The sequence below is a fragment of the Olea europaea genome, chromosome 8, assembly GCF_002742605.1.
Source record: "Olea europaea var. sylvestris chromosome 8, O_europaea_v1, whole genome shotgun sequence".
Lineage (NCBI taxonomy): Eukaryota > Viridiplantae > Streptophyta > Magnoliopsida > Lamiales > Oleaceae > Olea > Olea europaea.
This window is the reverse complement of record NC_036244.1, coordinates 18,256,425-18,278,342: the sequence shown is the minus strand read 5'-3', so window position 1 is coordinate 18,278,342 and position 21,918 is coordinate 18,256,425. Positions and strand designations below refer to the sequence as shown.

Here is a 21,918-nt window from a genome sequence, read left to right as displayed (position 1 = left end):
AGCCTTCCACCCTGTACCCTTGGAGGCATAACCTGTGATTTACCTCCCTCACGATACTCCAGGGCAGGGGCGGTGGGGGACCCTTAAAGTTGGGGTTCAACCTTTTTTTAAGAATATGAAAAGGATTAATTGGATATGTTTTTATTTCACATGTGAAATGAGTTTGTGGAATGATTTTGGCTAACATGATTGAAGCTATGTATTGACACTATGCTACGTATCCAACTATTAATCTCAAAGTAAAAAGGATAAAAAATTGTTATGTCTATTTGAACGAAAGCTACTCTATCGAAGATCTCTATGAGGACACCAAATATAATATCTAGAAAACAATAAAAAATGAAAATTGAAAAATGATATGGCATGATCATGAAATAGAAGATGCATTGGAAGTCTTGGACACTAAAATTTGGGAATGTAGATAACTAGTGGCTTTCACTTACGTAGTGGAAGCTTGAAAGGTTGTGATGCTCAAAATTATGAAAAATCCCCATATATCTAGATAGTTGCTTTTATTGGTTCAATCTAACTAAGCTTTAGTGAAAAGCAATGGATTGTTTGAGAGCAACCTAAAAAATACATATCGGGAGAGATTAAATATCAAGTTTGAGAATAAGCATCTCATGAGTAGCAAAAGATAATATTGACCATTAATGGTTGTGATGAAACCAACTTGAAAATTTTTAACATTTTCATCCAGAAATAATTGGTTTTGTTAAAAGAGTTTATTCTATCACCAGCATCAACAATAAGTGGTGGTACATGTTGAACATTGAGATTAGCCCCTGTTTGGTTTAGCTAAAAATTAATTTTTAGTAGATTTTAATAAAAGTTGATGAAGTGTATAGTTGAAAAGTTGGTAAAAATTGTGAATTTCATGAATTATGAGATTTAAATTAATTGTTCACTTTGGATTAAATTTTTATCAACTTAATTGAACCAAGCATGGGCTAACAGCCCAAATCAAGATGAAACATCAATACCATCTAAAAAACAAGTAACATGCATCATTTCTCATGTACTGATGTAGGGTATTGTAATTATTTTGTCCAAAAACTATAGTTGATGATTCAAATGCAATTCATCCTATATAACTTGGAATCAAACCTTGAAATCCTCCCCAACCTCAGTTTTAAGTCCCGCTCTCGCTTCAAGCATGCACAACATTATCTGCTCCCTCCAAAGGAATGCTCCAACATCAACTTTGACACGAAACATTTAGCTCTCTGGTACCTAGCTAATGTAGGTATTGTCGCTACTTTATTAAAAAATTATAAGTGACATCACAAATGCAATCCATCCTATATTACTCAAAATCTAGTCTGAGAATAAATCCAAAGTTCAATCCCTGGAGTCATCTTGAATTAACCTAATTTCAAGTATCCTCCTATGTATGCACCCTCACAATACAGTTGTAAATATATAAGAAAGTTGAGTGAGATCTCCCTCATCTCTCATATGTCTTCTTAGTGTCTTCCTTATTTGCAAAGAAAAAATGGGCCTTAAAGGTAAATTAACAGTCGGAATAAAGATGAAGGCTGGTGGAGATGTATTTCACGAACTGTTTAAGTATAGACCACAACAGATACCCAATATGAGCTCTACTACCATTTAAGGCTGCAATTTGCATGAAGGAGAGTGGGGAACTCTAGGCTCCGTCTACTTCTGGAAGTACACTCACGGTATGCCTACTTTATTTAGGGCCTATTTGTGTCCCTTTAATTTCAAAAAGTGTATTGTAGAATAGTGATTGATGTTGAAATGTGTATTTAAAAAAGAAGGAATTTTTTTTATTTATGTATAATATTATTTTAATGAAGAATGTGTGATTGAAAATAAATACTATAGAAAAATAATGTGGTAGAATGTGATAGAATGGTTGACAAATAAAGGTTTGGTATACAATATAAGACTACACTCAATCATTTGGCTTTCCTTTGTATGAAGTTTGTAAGATTTGAAATAATTGTAGATGAGAAGTAGAAAATTAATAACGAAAGATATACTATAAACCATAGATGAGGAAAAGAAGAATGTGACATTTAAGGTAGTGGAGGGTGATGTGATGGAGCTGTTCCAGGCCTTCAAAGCTAGTTTTCATGTTGAAACTCATGGTGACATTGATCTGGGACATGGACTCTTAAGTACGATAGCTAAACGATGTTGAAGAACCACTCTCATTGTTGGGCTTTTGCATCTAATTCAAAAAAGATGTTAAGGCGCACCATCTCAAGGCAGCTTGATATGGATAGGGTTTTATATCTGCTTGCATAAGTTATAGACACTTATCTAGCAAGCTCCCTTTGTGTGTGTTTTCTTTGTTAATTTATGAATAATAGTGGATTGATGCAGTTCGTGATCGAAAAATATTGTGTGTTCCTCATCCGTATGGTATGCGAGGCATTATGGCTTTTTCTTGAATAAATTGAAATTTTCATTTTGTGATAACGTCACTATAGCCTATTGATATTATGATTTTTCAGTCTGTTAGAAATTTGGAATGGAGAAGTTGTACCCACACAACACTCTTTAAGTGTAAGTCGACTGGATCCGATTAGTAATGAGTTGAATTTGTTGAGAATCGAAAAAAGATAATTTTTCATACCATTAAGTAAGAAGACGTAATTTATTTAGGCAAAATAGAGCTCCAACTAGATCCAAATGAAGGACCTTCAAGATAAATTCTACGTTTTTTCAAAAATAAATATAGCTTATATTTGAGTTGCAAAACTATCCAGCAAGATGAACTTTTATTTTTCCTTTATTCAATTATTTATTTGTTTGTTTCAAACAATTCGAGAGAAGGAATTGATATTTGTATCATATTAACCTTACCGTGTCATTTGGCACACATGTTGGGCTAATCTCCTATTTCTTATGTATGAAATTGTTGGGAATTTACTTAATCATGCACAGTAGAAAATAAAATGAATTTCAATCCGCACCATGGATTTGTTTTGTGTTTAGATAGAAATTGTGATAGAAAATTATACATTTGATGAATTCCTTGAAGAGCAGTTCTGATCTGCAATCTACAATTGTTCAATCACCCAAGTTTCAATGGAAATCCACTAGTGAACAACATTGAGAGAACTAGAATTTTTCTTTTCTTGTGCCAGTAAGACTATAATTGTATTATATTATAGATTTTCAAAACCTAGCAGCCTATTAATAAAAGTCTAAGTGGGTTTAGTACGTCTCTTAAACGTAACTTGGTCTAATATTTAATTAATCTATTTAATTAAATTTGGTTCATAAATTAATTAATTCAACTAGCAATCAAATTAATTAATATTCCAACACTAATCAATTAATTAATTGGTAAATCTCAATCTTCTAATTCTTCTTTTGTGTGTGACTCATTAGATTTCCAATCACGATAACTAACGACATAAATTATTATTTTGATCTAACAAAATCGATAAAATAAAATCCCCTTTAAATTTATCACTAGTTCACATCCATCGTCCCAGTTTCACATCTAGTAATGTATTATGACAATACATGTGACGAAAAGTGTAACGTGGTATAACAAAACCAAACTTGTTCGTTCACCATGGAATAATAATCCCTTCGTTAATATGATCCGATCAATTGCGAGATAAGTGTGTCAATCTCGATTGTCAATCATACATTTCATCCTACTATTAAGTCAAGAAATATGCTACTTTTACATAATGTGATATCTATACCCAAGTCTGCCCCTCTCACATGGAGGGGTACCCAATTCGAATAAATTATATTTTATTTGAAGTGGCCCCCTCCATGTGAGGAGATGGACACCAATATGAACATCTCAATATAAGAGTAGCATCACCATTGAGTCAAGCAAGTCAAAGATTCTTTTCAACTTATAAGTACACTTTGATTAAGAATTTCATTATTGATTTAATTAAATGAAATGTAGATCATAATTTCTTACTATTTAAGAGTGACGAATCCCCTATTGATTATTCACAATTTTTATATGATTTTTGACATATCCCAAACGATGTCGTATTAGCGACTCTTGACAAAACATCCAACATCACATAAATATGAGTATTTTCATATGAGGCACTATGATGACATGAAGTTAAAGGACCAATTCCATTACCAAATATTAGATATTAACAACTGACATTCAGATAGTTATCTCTATGAAATCTCTCCAGCAAGTCCCAATGTTTTATTCTATAACAAAACATTCACGTACTTATTTAAGTGTCATCACACTTTAGATTGTAAGAGCAACTACCCACTTCAACAGTGAGAAATGCCACACGTGATGATCTTGTCATAATAACGATGTATCAGTATCTCGTTATTACTTACTATTACGAATAATTCAATATTCAGTCATATGTAATTTGCCTCTCAAAATTACAATTCTTTGTAATTAATAAGTTATTAAGACTTGAATCTTCAAATTCTATTAGTTTAATAGATTCAATTAAATAAAGAACTTGACGAAATATAAAATGCATTAATTACAATAAAAAGTGTTTACAATCTAAATCGATTGGATATAGGGCATAACATTTACAAAAATTGACCATGAATTTGACCGATATTTGAAGCTTAGACAGATTTCAAGCATTTAGGAATGGCATATAAAATCTTTCTAAAGCATGGGAAAGGACAAATTCCTAGTCATGTTGGGTAGAACGAAAAAGATGAATTTTATTCAATATGGTATTTGAGGCAAATTATAATGGAATTTTATTCCAGTACATTGTGCTCCCTTTTTGGACCATTTTTTTGGATGAATCATACGAGCTTACCCTTCCTTAAGTCGCACCGAATTAATATGATTCCATCAATGAGATATAATACTAAATAATTTTTCACCGATAACCCTAATCTCCATTCATAATTGCAATTACTAGCAAGAATTATATCTTGGTAATTTTGCAAGTGAAAGCCTCATCGTTAATTTTGTCAAACATGTTAAATTGTTGGTAATTATCGACAGATTGATTCTGGATGATGTTAACAACATCTACATATGTCAAAAATTATCGAAACCATCGATAAATAGCAAATTACCTTGTCATTTTCTCATCATTTTACCAAAATAAATCCTTTCTTGATTTGAATTGCGAATTAGAAAATATAAATTTAAAATTTTAATGTACAAACAAAATTTTGTAATTCATTTGTTTCGAGGTTTAGAATTATAGAAAGGGAAAAATTCATATGTCAAGTGTATTGTTTATACCAATTCACAAATCAAGTGCAAAGTTTAATAATTCAAAAATTAGGTTTCTGTATAATTAATTGAAAATATTTATTAATTAAATATAATACAGTTACAGTTGCACAATTAATAGTTATAGATTCATAATTATTGGTTACAAATTTACTTATTGGTCACATATCATCGAATTAATTGGTTACAGATTATTTCAACTCTCAAATCAAAAATTTTATAGGTCACAGATTATTCGAGGTCACAGACCAAAAATTTATAGGTTACAAATTATTTCATTGGTCACATATCAAAAAAATTACAAGTTACAAGATCACATATATTCAAATTTATTGAACACATATTCTAAATAGTTGGTCACATAAGCCAAATAGTGGGTCACATATCACTGCCATCGACACTACAGCTACGGCCACTTGTGACCGTCCTCACCCCGCCATCGTTGTCATCACCACAATAGCACCACAACTCTACGCACAACCACCACCTCCACAATACCAACAACACCCACAGCACAACCGCGGCACCACCACTACTGTCGTACCACCACCACCAATCTCAGTTATCATCACTGTAAGCACCATCACCACCACTTGAAATCCACCACCAACCAACAATCACAAAAATCACCTCAAAAAATCACCAAAGTAGCTGATCGATCACCACTGTAAAACAGACCAAAAATCAGGCTAGGCGCCAAATTGGATCCAATCCAAATCACTCCAAAAATCATCTTCAAACTATCAAATACACCACATCTAGTATACAAAAACTCAGATATAGAATAGAATGGAACTAGAAGAAGAATAAAGTACATTGTTTCCGTTGCACAACAACGAGCGTTGTCACCTCTGTGTAGCGACGACGCTTGACCTCTTTCGTACGGCTCGATGTGTGAGGCACCGCACGGAGAGCACAATGCTATGTGACTGCCGTTGCAATATGACCGTGAATAGCGGCACCATCATCATCGAATTTAGCAATAGCCAATGCCCATAGAGAGAAGGCAAAGAGAATGGAGATAGAGTAGAGAGAGAATGGAGAGAATGGAATGAATTATGGTTTGGAATTGACTTAATTAATTTATAAAATATCCAATTAATACCTAATTTTTGATTAAATAAACTTAACACTTGTATTTTAAATTTAAAATTTTGACTACCTGGTTTTATGTAATTTCCTCTTATAGAAAATCAAATAAAATTACTACAATTTGCATCAGTCCAACAATAATGGATAAATCTAGTTTACTAGAGCCACATGGGCACGTGGCCCTATACACCAAGCACAATGCAACAATAATTAGGGCCTGTTTGGGCCCGATTTTTTCATCCAAAAAATTGATTTTTTGACCATTATTTCACTATTCCAACCGTCATATTTGGCTTCTTCTCTCACAGGTGGACTCCACTTTTCTCCTAACAATCAAAAAATCAATTTTCAAAATCACTCCCAGACAGGCTCTTAGTCCTACTCCATAATTATTCAACTTATACTTTTTTCCCGATCCCAATACAACTGAAATGATTTTTATATGAAAAGGTTGACAAAATGATACGATTAAAGTTTTCAACAAGAAACATAACATAATGGGTTTAGTTTGGATTATTGATCCTTTATAGTGAACGTGATTAATAATATGAAAAATTGAGTTGGATTGAAATAAGCAGATTTATTTGTAAGTAATCTATTTATTTACTTTTAAATAAAATATATGTTTGCATGGTAGGAAACCCCTGGAATTTCTTATTGACAAGTTCAATTATAAGAAGAAGGTGGTCACCATATCATGGCATAGATATACATATCGTGCTGAAGATAGGCAGAGGATTGAAAATATTGTTGACCTTAATAGGTCAGAGTCATTTGTGTTATGCCCAAGGTTGTATAATGCGTTCTCGTCCATTTGGTTGGCTTTTAGAGTCCATTAAATTTTGCTTCTACGGAAATCAATATGGATTATTAGGGAGCACATAAGAGCAATTTTTTGGCTGAATAACTAGTGAGCAAACTCATTGATTGATTTGTGTTGGGAATTGCGATATCACATACAAACTCGGAACGATGATGAAAAATTGAGTTGGATTAAATTAATAGGCGTAGTGCCAATATTATTGACATAGATATCCAATATAACAATTGGCAGCCCATGGAACTAAGGATGATCAAAGATCTCACGAGAATTTGACTATGGGCGAAATGGAGCTGAACCCACTTATATTGCACGCTGTGCGTCTAAGTGCGAAAAGACAGTGCAAGCTTTGTTATGCCGAAACCTATATGTTAAACCGCTCGACCATAGGAAAATGAGGAACCAATAGGACTGGCCTGAAGTGCCTGCATCTTCCGAGTCATGCCCGGAATGAGTACTTTGCCCAAAGATCACTTACCCAGCTCTGGAAGGACATGAGTGGAGAATTGTCACCGGATTTGATCCAAAAAACACACGGCGGACTTAGAGGCAATAGAGGCAGTCAAGCTGGCGAATCATCAGCAGGCTGTTTAGGAATTCTTGGAAGGAGGGGGACTCTTCTTTCTTCCACTGTCGGATTCGGTGCTGTAGAAGAACTGCTTCTTAGATTGAGATATGGTATCGACCTGTACGATAGCATCCTTCCCCGCATTCCATCCCATGGAATGGAGTACGGGAAAGCCCTTATCTGCTCTTTCCTTCCAAGCCGTGTGGTCCAAGCTAAAGAGAAGATGGAAAATGTTCAGAGGCTGATTCAGCTTTCTCCTTTGAATGTAAATTTTCACCCCCTCATAGCTATGCTCTCATCAAGAGCCCCCTTCTCGTAGCCTCCGCATAAGATTCTTAGTTGAATAGCTTTTGGCAACCCATGGAACTAAGGATGATCAAAGATCTCACGAGAATTTGACTATGGGCGAAATGGAGCTGAACCCACTTATATTTTAATAGGCCCACCCGGTTATTAACCTAGGTGAGCCCATTTAGAGGCTACATCTCTCGATGCTAGTCTCTTACACCTTCTTCTTTGCTCTCTGCCGTAAGTTTTCTATGTGATTTCGTGGCTCCTACTTGAGCTTCTCATTTTGATGTTACTAGTGTGTGTCTCTGGCGTCTAGATTGTGGTTGGAGCCCTTTGCTTCCCCCTTTGTTGTCACTATCTTTGTTGATTCCTCGTGGCTCATGTGCTGCCCGGTTCTGCTGTTTAACTTTGTGGCTATTTTGGTACTTTGTGAAGGGATTCTTTTTGTCTACTTGATGGTGGAGTTACCTTATTACATTCGGTTGTTTTATCTAAGCCCTAATTGATAGACTAACATCAAACATTGAATCAAAAAGGGAGTTACTAGGTTTCTTGTAATTTTTGTTAATTAGTATTCGATTTCCTTATTATATTGATAATTAACTTGGTTTATCAATCATATGTGCTAGGGACATTATAATTTACTAAAAATTGGTATCAAAGCGTAGATATTTGCATTTGGCCATTGATTTTGTGTTTTGACTGAGTCTTATAGCTGAAAAATTGAACCTGAATTGCTGTGATTTTTTGGAGTGCGAGGTCGTATCAATTTTGCTGATGATTTTGCAGTAGGACTTGAATCCTTAAATCAAAAATTTGCATCTCTCTTTGTTATGACCACAGATAGGTTCGCTCTAATAAATTAGCTGAAACCCTTTATTTTCTGCAATAGCGCGTAATCGGTTGGGGTGACCAATAGGATTGCGACCTGGCTTGATACCAGATTTAGGATTATTTGCCTAAATTGCTATATTATCTTATTTGTGGCTATTTGATCGTTGTTCAATATTCTGCATCGTTGCTGAGCACTTTGTGGATTCACTAGTGACTGAGGTTCAAATCTTAGATAATCCTTGGGTATCTTAGATCGGTGTATAACTCTAACCTTGTCTCTTTGTTGGTTATCCTTAGGACATTCTTTGTGTGGTTGTCTCTTTGTTGGTTATCCTTAGGACATTCTTTGTGTGATTGTCTCTTTGTTGGTTGCTTATGTGCTATTTGTCTTATTTGTTAAGATGTATAAGTATCATTTTGACACGAGCATATTTAAAAGAAAAGGTGATTTCTCTATTTGGCAACAAAAGATGAAAGAAATTTTGGTTCAATGAAAGGTTTCAATAGCTATTGATAGTACCTTTTCAAATACTGTGACTAATGATCAAAAGAAAGAATTTGATGATCTTGCTTGTACCTCATTATTTTGCTCTTATTTGATGTTGTTTCGCGAAAAAGTTGACAAACATAATTCTAATGGAAAACTTTGGGAAAAGCTCAAAGAGTTTTATTTAACTCAATCTATATCCAACAAACATTTCTTGCTTGAAAATTTTTCAGTTTCAAAATTGACTCCTGATATTTTCAATAAATTGGTTCAAGATATTATAAATTGTGGTGAAAAGATTTTAATGAGTACAAATTTATTATCCTTTTAAATGTTGTTTCTAATAGTTATAAGGATGTCAATAATGCAATCAAATATCGGAAGGAGACTCTTTCAACCAATATAGTCGTCAATTCCTTGAAAATAAGGGGAGTGAGATGGAGGTTGAAAGAAACGAGAGACAAAGAGAAGAAATTTACCATACAAGAGGTAAGTCTCAGTTTAGAGGTGGTAAGATTCAAAATAGTGTGGTGACAAAAAAAATTGAAAGGTAGGTCTAAGTCACAAGAAATGCCAAGGGAAGGAAGGAATGTTACGGTTGTGGGAAACTAGGGACATTTCATTAATAAGTACAACACAGAGAAAAACAATTTGAGAGATTAGAGAGGTGGAGAAACTAGTGAGGCAAATATTGTTGTCCTGAGTGGTGCACCTGGTGAGATTTACATGCTCCTAAACACCAAACCAGCCGAAATAAACCTGTCTATGAACTCCCATGTGCACGAGTGGATTCTTAACTCCAGTTCTTCTTTTCATATTACATCAAATAAAATGTGTTTGATCATATACATGAATTTGAACATTGTCATGATGTTGCATGGGATAGAGTCACATATAAGATCTTTGGCATTCGTAGTGACCGTTAGGTTTGATAGTGGTTTTGTGCACATGCTGAAAGAAGTTTGGTATATTCCATACATGGATAGAAACTTGATTTCTGTTGGAGAGTTAGAGTGTACAAGTATCATTGGTACTCTTGGTTAGGATGTTATGAGAATTTTCAAGGAAGCACTTAGAGCCTTTAAGGCTACTATAAGAAATTGTATAAACATTGCACATGTTGAAGTAATGGGTGGTTTAAATTCCATTATCACAGACACTGATTACAAACAGTAGTGGCATAGTAGTTTAGCTTATGTTAGCATTAGGGATCTTAAGTACCTTAAAGATAAAATTGTGTTTGGTAAGGATCAGGTGTCTGACATGCCATTTTGCAATCATTGTGTACATTGTAAACATCATAAAATATCATTTGTACCGAGCACACACAAGACATCTGAAGTGTTAGAATACATTCATACTAATTTAGGGGAGCAATCTTACTTTTGGTGGTAACTCTTGGATCCTGTCTATTATTGATGATTTCTATAGATTTTATGGATTTTTCTTTTGAAAGATAAAATCAAAACGTTTTTGAATTTTAGAAATTGGAAAGTCAAGGTAGAGAACCATATAAGTAAGAAAGTGAAATATTTGTATACTGATAATGATCTCGAATTTTGCAATACAGAATTTGATTATTTGTGTAATGACTTTGGTATCACTAGACGTAAAACTATTCCTGGGATTCCTGAAAGAAAGAATTGTACTTTGCTTGATAAAGTTAGATGTATAATTTTGAGTTCTAGTGTGCCTAAATCTTTTTGGGGTTTTTTGGGGTGAAATTGTTATGAATGCATGTTATTCGACTATACTATAGCTTATGCTAATTACCAAGAACTAGTAGATAGGTAACTGAATACCTATGAAAAAGCTGTGTGGAGTGGAAAAATTGAGGAATGATTAGGTGCTATGAAAGAATAGACGAATTCTATTGATAAGAATCAAACTTGGGATCCAGTTCCAAAACCAAATGATAAATCCGTAGTGAATTAAAGTGGGTTTATAAAGTTAAGGAAGGAACTAGTGAGAGTGAGCCCGTAAGAAATAGGATAGGTTGTGTTACACCAGAAAGAAGGTGTAGATTACAATGAGATCTTTTCTCCCGTTGTTAAGTATACTACTATTAAAGTCATGCTTGCTTTTATTGCTTACTACGACTGGGAGCTTGAACAACTTGATATCAAAATTATTTTCTTGCATGGTGACCTTAATGAAAAGATATTTATGTGTCAACCTAAAAGTTTTGTTAGTAAGTCCAAACTTGATCATGTGTGCTTTTTAAAGATATATTTGTATGGGCTAAAAAAATTCGATTCTTATGTGCTTTCATTTAGTTTCAAGAGGAGTGGGTTTGATCATTGTTTGTATTACTTGCACCACAACACCAATGAAGAGTGTGTGTATTTGTAACTTTATGTGGGCGATATGTTATTAATTGGACCTAACATGAAAGTGGTAAACAAAATTAAAATGAAATTAGGGAAAGAATTCAATATAAAAGACCTAGGACATGTTAGGAGGATTCTTAGTATGGAGATTAATCGGGATAAGTCTTAAATTCTTGCTTGCATGTGCATCATACTCTTTATGTGTTTAAAATTTTGAAGAACTTTGGCATGTTTAACTGCAAACCTACTTCTATACCTCTTGGAAATCATTTTATATTATCGAAAGACCAATCACCTGCTAATGAAGATGAAATATTTTTTATGAGTATTGTGCCTTACTCTAACATGATAGGATTTGTTATATACTTTATGGTCTATACTAGACCCTACTTAGCTTACACTGTGAGTGTGTTAAGTAGATACATATCCAATCCTGCTCCTAAACATTGGGAAGCTTTGAAATGGTTGTTTAGGTACTTGAAAAGTACTTTTGATATGGGGTTAATTTATAAATTTGCTGAAAAGGGTGTGAAACTTGAAGGTTTCGCAGATGTTGACTATAGTGGTGATAGAGATAATAGAAAATCTACTTCATTTTATATATTTACCTTGTGTGATACCTATATGAGTTAGAAATCCCAACTACAATATATTGTTGCTTTATCTATATTGGATTTGAGTATATTCCTGCGATTGAAGTTATTAAAGAAGTTTTATGGTATGCTTAATGAATTGAGTGTTTTAAGTGACAATGTGATAGTTTACTCTGGTAGTCAATTTGCTATTCATCTATGTAAAAATTTCGTGTTTCGTGAATGCACTAATCATATAAAAATTAGACTGCATTTTATTAGGGATGTAGCATCTCAAGGATTGATAAAACTTGAGAAAACGCATTCAGATTATAACCCTGTAGATATGGGCACTAAACTGCTACCTCTGGTAAAGTTTAGAAGTTGTCTTACACTTCTAAATATTGGTAAATGTATGTAATGTTTCAATTTTGTTTGAAATCATATTGTGCAACTATTAAACTTGTTTTTCTCCTCCTTTCTTTTACAGGTGTATTTGGCATTAAGGTGGAGGTTTGTTGGGTATTGTGATACCAAATACTAATCCGAGGCGACGATGAAAAATCGAGTCGAATTAAATCAATAAATCTAGTGCCAATATTGTTTATATAGATACCTAATGTGACATTTCGCAGGAACTAAGGATGACCAAGAATCTCACAGGTATTGGACTAGGGGTGAAATGGGGCTCAACCGACTTATGTTTTAATAGGCTCACTTGGTTATTAACCTAAGTAAGCCTATTTAGAGGTTGCCCTCTTATGTCTCTTAGCACCATGACTCTCACGACTCCTTTTTTACTCTTTGTCGTGCATTTTCTCTGTGATTTTGTACCTCTTACTTGAGCTTCTCCTTCGGCTATTGCCAATGTGTGTCTCCGATGTCTGGATTGTGGTTGGTGCACTTCGTTTCCCCCCTTTGTTGTCACTGTCTTCGCTACTTCCTCTCGGCTCCTGTACTGCTCAATTTTGTTGATCAACTTTGTGGCTATTTTGGTACTTTGTGTCTACTTGGTGGTGGTGATGGTGGTGTTGCCTTGTTAATTTGGGTTGGTTTATCTGAACCTGATTGATAGGTTAACATCAAACATTGAATTAAAAGGAGAGTTATTAGTTTTCTTGCTATTCTTGTTATTAATTTTTGATTTCCATATTTATTGATAATTAACTTTTTGTTTTATCAATCATATGTGCTAGGGACCTCATAATTTACTGCAATTTATTGAACACTTCTCCGCAATGGAGTAATTGTTGGGTTGTGTGCTCATATAGTATATTTTACTATGATGAAATAATTGTAAGTTGTGATTTTATTTATTTATTGCATTATTTATTATTGAGCATACAAATTAAAGTGCATATGATCACTTTAGATAATATAAGTTGGATACTTTGTTGAGAAGTGCAGTGTGACACAACTTGTATTTTGATCATAAATAATTTGTTCACAATTAATGTATAAGGGTTGGCACCTTGTACTAGAAGGTTATAGCGTTGACCGATTCACCAGTCAGGTTTGTGATTTATCCTTATCATAGAAATAGTTAAAGGTGACACTATTTCACTTGGAGTGTATTGAATGGACCGCGTGTCGAATTTAATTTTATAGCATGATTGTGCGGAGAATTGAATTCCACTAGACTGCTGTGTATTTCATCTAAATCCTTTGACTGGATTATGTATATCTTTTCATAATTTTAATGATTCTTTGATTCATCAATAGGTGAGATCAATTTGATCAAATATCTCGATGAGTTGGGAACTTGAGAATGAGCAGAGTAGACAATATGAATTCATGTCAGGAACCCTCACTCTGAAAAATGGGTAGAGTGATTACTTAAGTATTTTCTATTGAACAATTAAAATTTGAGCTCAGTATTTAATGATGGCTAAATTTCGACATCTATGATTAGTTCACAGGACCGCTGAAGAAAATGGTTTTTAAGTTAGTGATAATAATTAGAAGGGCAAAATGATTATTTATGTTCGTACCTAATTATCGGATCTCGGACGGGGATAAAATACATTTACGAAAGTTAGAAGAAAGTATTATAGATTTTTTGACTTCTATGATCTTATATATTTTAAGAGTTCAGTCTTTTGTCTCTAGTGAAAAAACAAAGACTAATAATTAGATTGAGCGGTCTAGGATCGACTAGACATGATCTAATTATTGGAGTTTGGATAATATATGTCCGATCAAGTCTCTATGGTAGCTTCATTAAGTATTGGAACTTAATTACAGTAATTATAATAGTTTTGAACTTAATTGTAATTACAATAAAGTTTTGTGTTTAGTTGTAATTACTATGAAAGTTGTAAACTTAATTATAATTGTAATAGAAGTTTTAGGACTACACATATAATTAAATGTAAACTAATTGGATTTGGACTTTAATTAAAATTCTAATTTGAAAATAATTAGAACTCCTATTTAAATGTGGAATTATTAGTGTATAAGGATTGCAACCCTTCCATCTTGATAAATAGATATTAGATGGATCCTAGACATCCAATGGAATTGTACAACGTTCATAATATATAATTCCATGGTGTTCAAGTTTTACAGAGGGAAAAAAATTATGTTTCTTGATTTTTTTTTTTCAATTGTCCAATTCAAGAATTGATTTTTTGATTTAATTAAAAGAAGGCGTCCACTTATCGGTCTAGTCTTGACTTTGGAGAATATCATAGAAGACTTGGAGGTTTGAAATATCAAGTTCTTGAAATTAAAAAGTTGAAAGTTCGTGATCCAAAAATCTGGAAGTTTGTGATTCAGAATTAATTCAATAATTGATCATCGAATTTAGGTAAAAATTTGAATTCTTTATTTTTTGATATAACATATACGTGAATATCTAAACAATCTTATTTATTGAATTAAAGAATTTTTTTTAATTTTTGAATAATTTCGCTTCCACATTCCAACAGTAATAGCTCAAAGCGTTAGAGTTGGATTTTATTACAATGGTTGCTGGAATTTGACCACATGATTTAAGACAGCTTTTAATTACCAGAAACTTTATTGATGATTGAAAAAATAGTCCCTCGTCCAAATGCTGACCCGGACACTATCTTCATGTCTCATCTAGAGAAGCACATGAATACTCTCATAAACCGGGTCCAACTTTAGAATAAGTTAAATTGATCTGGAATAAATACATTCTGCATTCTGCCCTTTTTTTCTTTTCTTTTTTTCTTTCTTTTTTTTTTTTAAATTTTGTGGCTGTTGTATGTTTTGTACGACCGATTGCACATTCTCCTACTGTTCATTATTCGGAAAGCACTAAGAAAATATTTACCATATATTTATTGGATACAATTATAAGACATGCCCTGGACATGCACCTAAACCTCCCTCAGAAAAGGCATGGGACTTATGATGATGATAAAATGTTACAGCGAGACCATGAACATCTAGTTCATCTCTCGATCAACTAGTTCAATTCTAATTAAATAATATTATTTGAAAAGAATCTTATGGAAGTCTGACTTGATCAAGTTATAGGAAAACTAGAACTATACTTTCTTATTCTAACATGTGTTCTAATCAAAATATGGCTCTTTTTTTATACAAATACAACTATCATTCCTTCAACAAGGTTAAGGCTATTATTTTACTAATTACATAATTATATTTCTTCTAATATTGACTTAAGCATCGGATGAGCTACATGGCCAACACTCTACGCCTTTGTTTCAAGTAATCTGAGACTTAAGGAAACATAAGCAACATTGGAATGGGATATCTTTGATACAATTGTCGATTGCCAAAGTAATTTGTTACATAAGCAAAATCAACCATATTTAAAAAAAAAAAAAAAAAAAAAATCTCCAATGCAATATGACACATACTCTGCAAGTTGACATGGCAAAAGAAAAATCAGATATTGTCTAGATCTTTATCTAAATTCAGGAAGCTCAATTAAACATGTTGATTTGTCAGCAAAATTTATATTTCTTGGTTTTAGATAGAATTAATTGGAGATCAATTTTTGACTTGAGAGTTTATTCATTAGAAATTAATGTCACTTAAAACTCAAGTCTTTCAACTTGTATATCATTTTGATAATAATCTATAAAATGTGTTGAAGATGTTCTTATGACATCGACTACACTAGCATTGGTAAAATTCAAAAACCGATACTTTTTTAAATTTATTAATTGGGGTACCCCACAAACATGCACAAAAATAACATTATTGCTTCATCATTGTGAAATGACTCAAATTGTAGGTGTGAGATATCCATCAAAATGAACGTACCTCACTCTATTATTATTATTATTATTATTATTATTATTATTATTATTATTATTATTATTATTATTATTATTTTATTATTTTCTAATTTTGAAGCGGACACATTAGATAAAGCTCTTGTTTTGTGGGGAATTAAAATTATATTTTTAGTAAATTTTGATAAAAGTTTTAAAAATGTATGATTGAAAAGTTATGACACCCATGAAATATATGGCTAAAATTAATTGTTTGACTTTGATTTAGATTAAAATCTAATTTAAATCAATATCAAATACGATCAAGCTATGGCTTCATATGAATGATTCCCTTTAACAATAAGAGTAATGCTACAAATATAACAATTTTGATATCATGATTGATAACTCTCTCACATACAAGAGGTAAGGCCCACAATTGAAATAATCTCGAACTCCATGATTGTGAGAGAAGGCTATACGTGTGTACAACAATTTGAGTTGTACACACGTCATTTCCCTAACAATAATGGAAAGATGGAAAGTGATCAAATGATTCCCTTTAACAATAATGGAAAGATGGAAAGTAGTCAAACATCTTTACAATCTTCTGCATTAGATACATTCTTGGATTAGGAAATCTTATCTTCTTTCCTGGTAGAAATAAGTTGATAGATTTATCTCGATGGAAATTTTGATTTCATACGTCTATATTTGTTGGGACAAAAAATTCAACTAAATGCTAAAAATTTTGAATTTGTGCATGGGCGTTCTACCATTTGAATATATAGCATTTATCATTTAAATATAAAAATTCCATTTTATATTTACAAAACAAAAGAGAACGAGAATTTAAAAAATAAAAAATAAAAATGACACACATAAGCTTGCCAATTTAGTATAAAAAATAAAATTTAAATAGTGGCGCAACATAAATGAATAGAAGAACTTGCATGTGAACCAGCAAAATTATAGCCAAAGAATAAAAATTTAAACAGTATAAGTACAAATTATTTTGTTAGATAATAAAAATTATTTAAATATAAATCATTAGACAATAAATGGCTCAAATATATTAAATTCTTTTTTTTTTGTCGGGAAAATGATATTTACACCTAGAAAAGATATTATTGATAATGATATGATATTTATAAAACAAACTCATTTACTTCAACCTCAATAAAATAGCAAAATATTTCTCATAAGTCACAAGTTTTTATATAAATCGATCGCGTTGACGAGTTTTAATAATAACGAAAGAAAAATAATGTTAGGAGGGGATTAAATTCGTCCTCCAAAAAATAAAACCAAAAGTTTTTATGTAGTTATTCATTATTATATTTCAAACTAATTTTTAAAATATAGAAGCATTGACGTTAATTTTGTGTAATTTTTAGCACATAGAAGAAAATAAATTCACTAACTAAACGGCCCCCACTCCGTCGTCAAAAACAAATGAGGCATAAATATGTATTTAATAATTGAACTTGCGTCGGCGTGTAATTATTGATGGTATTGGTCATAAAATATTGAAGTTTCCTACAGTGATGGTACTTAAAGAAAAAGAATATCAGGAACAGTTTTGTGCATTCATAATTATTTATAAACTGATGCGCCCTCACCTCATGTCAAGGAGCACTTTTTCCAACAGTGATGGTACTTAAAGAAAAAAAATATATCAGGAACAGTTTTGTGCATTCATAATTATTTATAAACTGACGCGCCCTCACCTCATGTCAAGGAGCACTTTTTCCCTTAAATCTTAGAAGTTTATTGAGGTTGAACCTCAATCCTGAAGATCCTACCTGTCCCGCTTTTAGAGTCTTGTAAGAGAGGTAAATTACGAGATGTGTCCTACAAGTCAAGGAATAAGGACCGTCTGTACACTTCGTCTACAAGGAGTCCAATTTCATGTCTCAAGATCGAATCTTCACACTGCGACTGTCAACAAGACGTGAGATAATCTCACTCCTGTGCTTAGCACCACTGGGCCACTGGGCTATACCCCAAGGGGCAATCTTAGAAGTTTACTATTTTGATAAAAAAAAGAATTGAATTCATAATCTTGTCTGAAAATTTAAGTTTCAATTCCATATATTTTATTTTTCCGCCTATTTTGAAACTTTTTCATTCAGCAACATAATGATTTTGTTAAAAGATTTATTCTATCACCAGAATAAGTGGTAATACATTTTGAATATTAAGATTAAATGGGACAAATCAAGACAAAGCATCAGTGTCATCTGAAAAACAGGTAACATGCATCTTTTCTCAAATATTATTGTAGATATTATCACTTTGTCAAAATAATAATAATAAATAAATAAATAAATAAAATTATAGTCGATGACATAAATGTAATCCACCCTATATCATCTAGAATCAAGTCCAGAAATTCACCCCAAATCCAATCATTAGGCTTAGTCCATGCATTGCATTATTCACCCACTTCACATGAATGCTCCAGCATCGACTTGAATGCGAGACCTCCAATTCTGATACCAAATCGATATTGGTATCATCACCACTTTGTCCAAAAGTTACAATTAATGACACAAATAAAATCCACTTTATATCACTCGAAATAAAGTTTGAAAATCCACCCCAAACCCGGTCAAGGAGGCTACTCTAATTTCGAGTATGCTCCTACATGCCCCTTGCAATACAACTATAAATAGATCAGTAAGATAAGTGAGTTCTTCCCATCTTTCATTCAACTTCTTAGTGCCTTCTTTATTTGCAGAGAAAAATGGGTCTTAAAGGTAAATTAACTGCCCAAATAGAGATGAAGGCTGGTGGAGACTTATTTCATGAACTTGTTAGGTACGAACCACAACAAATACCCAATATCAGCCCTACTACCATTCAAGGCTGCGATTTGCATGAAGGGGACTGGGGAAATGTAGGTTCCGTCTACTTCTGGAAGTACACTCTTGGTAAGCCAACGTTGTTTAGTAGTCAATATTAGACTATACTCGAAATTGCCCAATACTGTCCAATTCACCCTATTGAATGTAGGATAACTTGATTATCTGGCTTTCTTTTGTATGAAGTTTGTAAAATTTGAAATAATTGTAGATGGGAAGTAGGGAGTAGCAAAAGACGTAATCGAAAGCATAGATGAGGAAAAGAAGTCAATGACATTTAAGGTTATTGAGGGTGATCTGATGAAGTTGTACAAGGCCTTCAAAGTAGGTTTTCATGTTGATACTCATGGTGGCATTGATCTGGTGACATGGACACTTGAGTACGAAAAGCTAAATGACGATGTTGAAGAACCACTCTCAATGTTGGGCTTTTGCATTAAACTTGCAAAAGATGTTGAGGCACACCATCTCAAGGCCACTCGATATGGATAGGGTTCTGTGCTTGCATGAGTTATAGAAACTCATCTAGCCACCTCCGTTTGTGTGTTTTTGTTGTTATTTTACGAATAACAGTTGACTGGTGAACTTTGTGATAAAATAATTAATATTGTGTGTTCCTCCTCCATATAGCATGTATGGTACTATGGCTTTTTCTTGAATGGATGAAATTTTTTATTTTGTGAGAATTACAATATTACCTCTTGGTATTACAGTTTTTAGTCTCTTAGAAATTTGGAATGGAAGAGATGTAGGTTCAAATCAACTCGATCCAGTTAGATAGTAATGGGTTGAGCTTATAACAGGAGAGTTTTGCGAGCCATTAAGTGAAAAGAGGCAATTTATTTGAACAATCACCTCCCTCGTGAAATCAAGCCGCTCCTAGAAGGCTAGAAGTTAAGTTGCTCCTCTAACATCATTGTCACTATATGCACACTTGAAAGATGATATTTGCAACCTAAGCCCAAAAGTTGGTGTCAGTTGCAGGGGCTTATGATGATGATACAAATAATATGGTGAGATCACGAACCACGAGTCCAACTCTCGAGCAACTAGTTTGATTATAATTAAGGGGGTGTTTGATAGACATTTTTATGTAAAATGCATTTTAGAATAGTAAATTGATGTAAAATGCGTGGTTAAAAAATAAGGAAAAGTTTTTGATTTACGTGTAATATTATTTAATAAAGAATGTGTGATTGAAAAGAAGAGAGAGAAAAATGCATTTTGAAGAAAATAGCTACTAAACGAGCTCTAAATGAGATTACATTTTTTGGAAAGAATCTTATCCAAATTGGGCTTAATCGTGTCATACGGAAAGTAAAACTATACTTTCCTATTCTGCCATGTGTGTTCTAATCAAACCATGGATCCATTTTTTATAAATATGACCATCATCCCTTCATTGAAGGTGCGGGACTATTTTTTACTGATTACATAGGAATATTACTTCTAATAATGACTTAGCCATCTAATCGACTACGTGGTCAACAATCTATGCCTTTATTTCATTTCATGTAATCAGAGACTTGAGGAAACATTTCATTGATGCCAGAAGGTCGAACTTGTTCCAATCCATGGTCAATATCAGGTGGTACAAAATTTTTTACATCAAATAATATTATTAGACAAAATAAAATAAAATAAGATGTATATAACAATTTTTTAGTGTTATATCAAGTTTTATCTTCTCCCGAATGCTAAATACTCTGAGACTTTATTTAAAGATTGAATTTTAAATGATGATTCTCTCTCTCTCTCTCTCTCTCTCTCTCTCTCTCTTTCTCTCTCTCTCTCTCTCTCTCTCTCTCTCTCTCTCTCTCTCTCTCTCTCTCTCTCTCTCTCTCTCTCTATAATTTTATAGATTCTAAATGGGCATGTAACCTATTATAGAAGATTATTTTCTAATTAAATAAAATGTATAATATGTTTAGCAACTTTGGAAGTTTTCTTAGCACATGTACATGTAAGCTTTATTACTTGCATTTTGATTAGTACAACCCATTTGTAAAGCATAATTAAATGAAGTTCACACACGGATTATGTTTTGTTGGATCCATTTTAACTTAAATGAATTTCTTCAATTTTTTTCATTAGTGCACTTATGCCCTTTTCTCATATCATTTTTGTCCTAAGTATTTCATTAATTAGAACATCATTTCTTTGATGATAGTTGTAGTCCGAAAGTTCAATCAATTATTTTCTTTCATTTTAAAACTTGTTAATAGAATATTTGGACAGAAATGATCATCAAAAACAAAATGTACTAATTAATTGAAGGTTAATAAAAAGAATGTGTCGGAAAAAATCAAGAAAATAAGTGTGACAATGATCAAAGGTTGAAAACCTTAATTGTAATTAAAATATTGTACATGAAACAAAAACAAAGTGTAAATATATAAAAAAAAAAAAATGTAAGACGTGTAGGGGTAACATGTCTATTTAATAATACAAATATAGAGTAAAGAATTGGATATGAGAGTGCTACGAAGAAAAGTACTTATTTACTTTAATTAAGTGATTATCGCCATCCAATAGTATACCATTTCCATAAGCAGAAGATATTACTTTACTAGTGGCTATTAAAAATTCATTCATGAGGGTGACGTATATAAAAATGAATAATGCATTACTTTGTAGAGTTAAACTAATCAA

At 32.7% G+C, this 21,918-nt stretch overlaps 1 pseudogene; it reads left to right on the top strand.

Moving 5' to 3' along the window:
- Positions 1-19,090: 19,090 nt before the first annotated feature.
- On the top strand, positions 19,091-19,952 carry LOC111399057 (annotated as a pseudogene).
- The last annotated feature ends 1,966 nt before the right edge of the window (positions 19,953-21,918 follow it).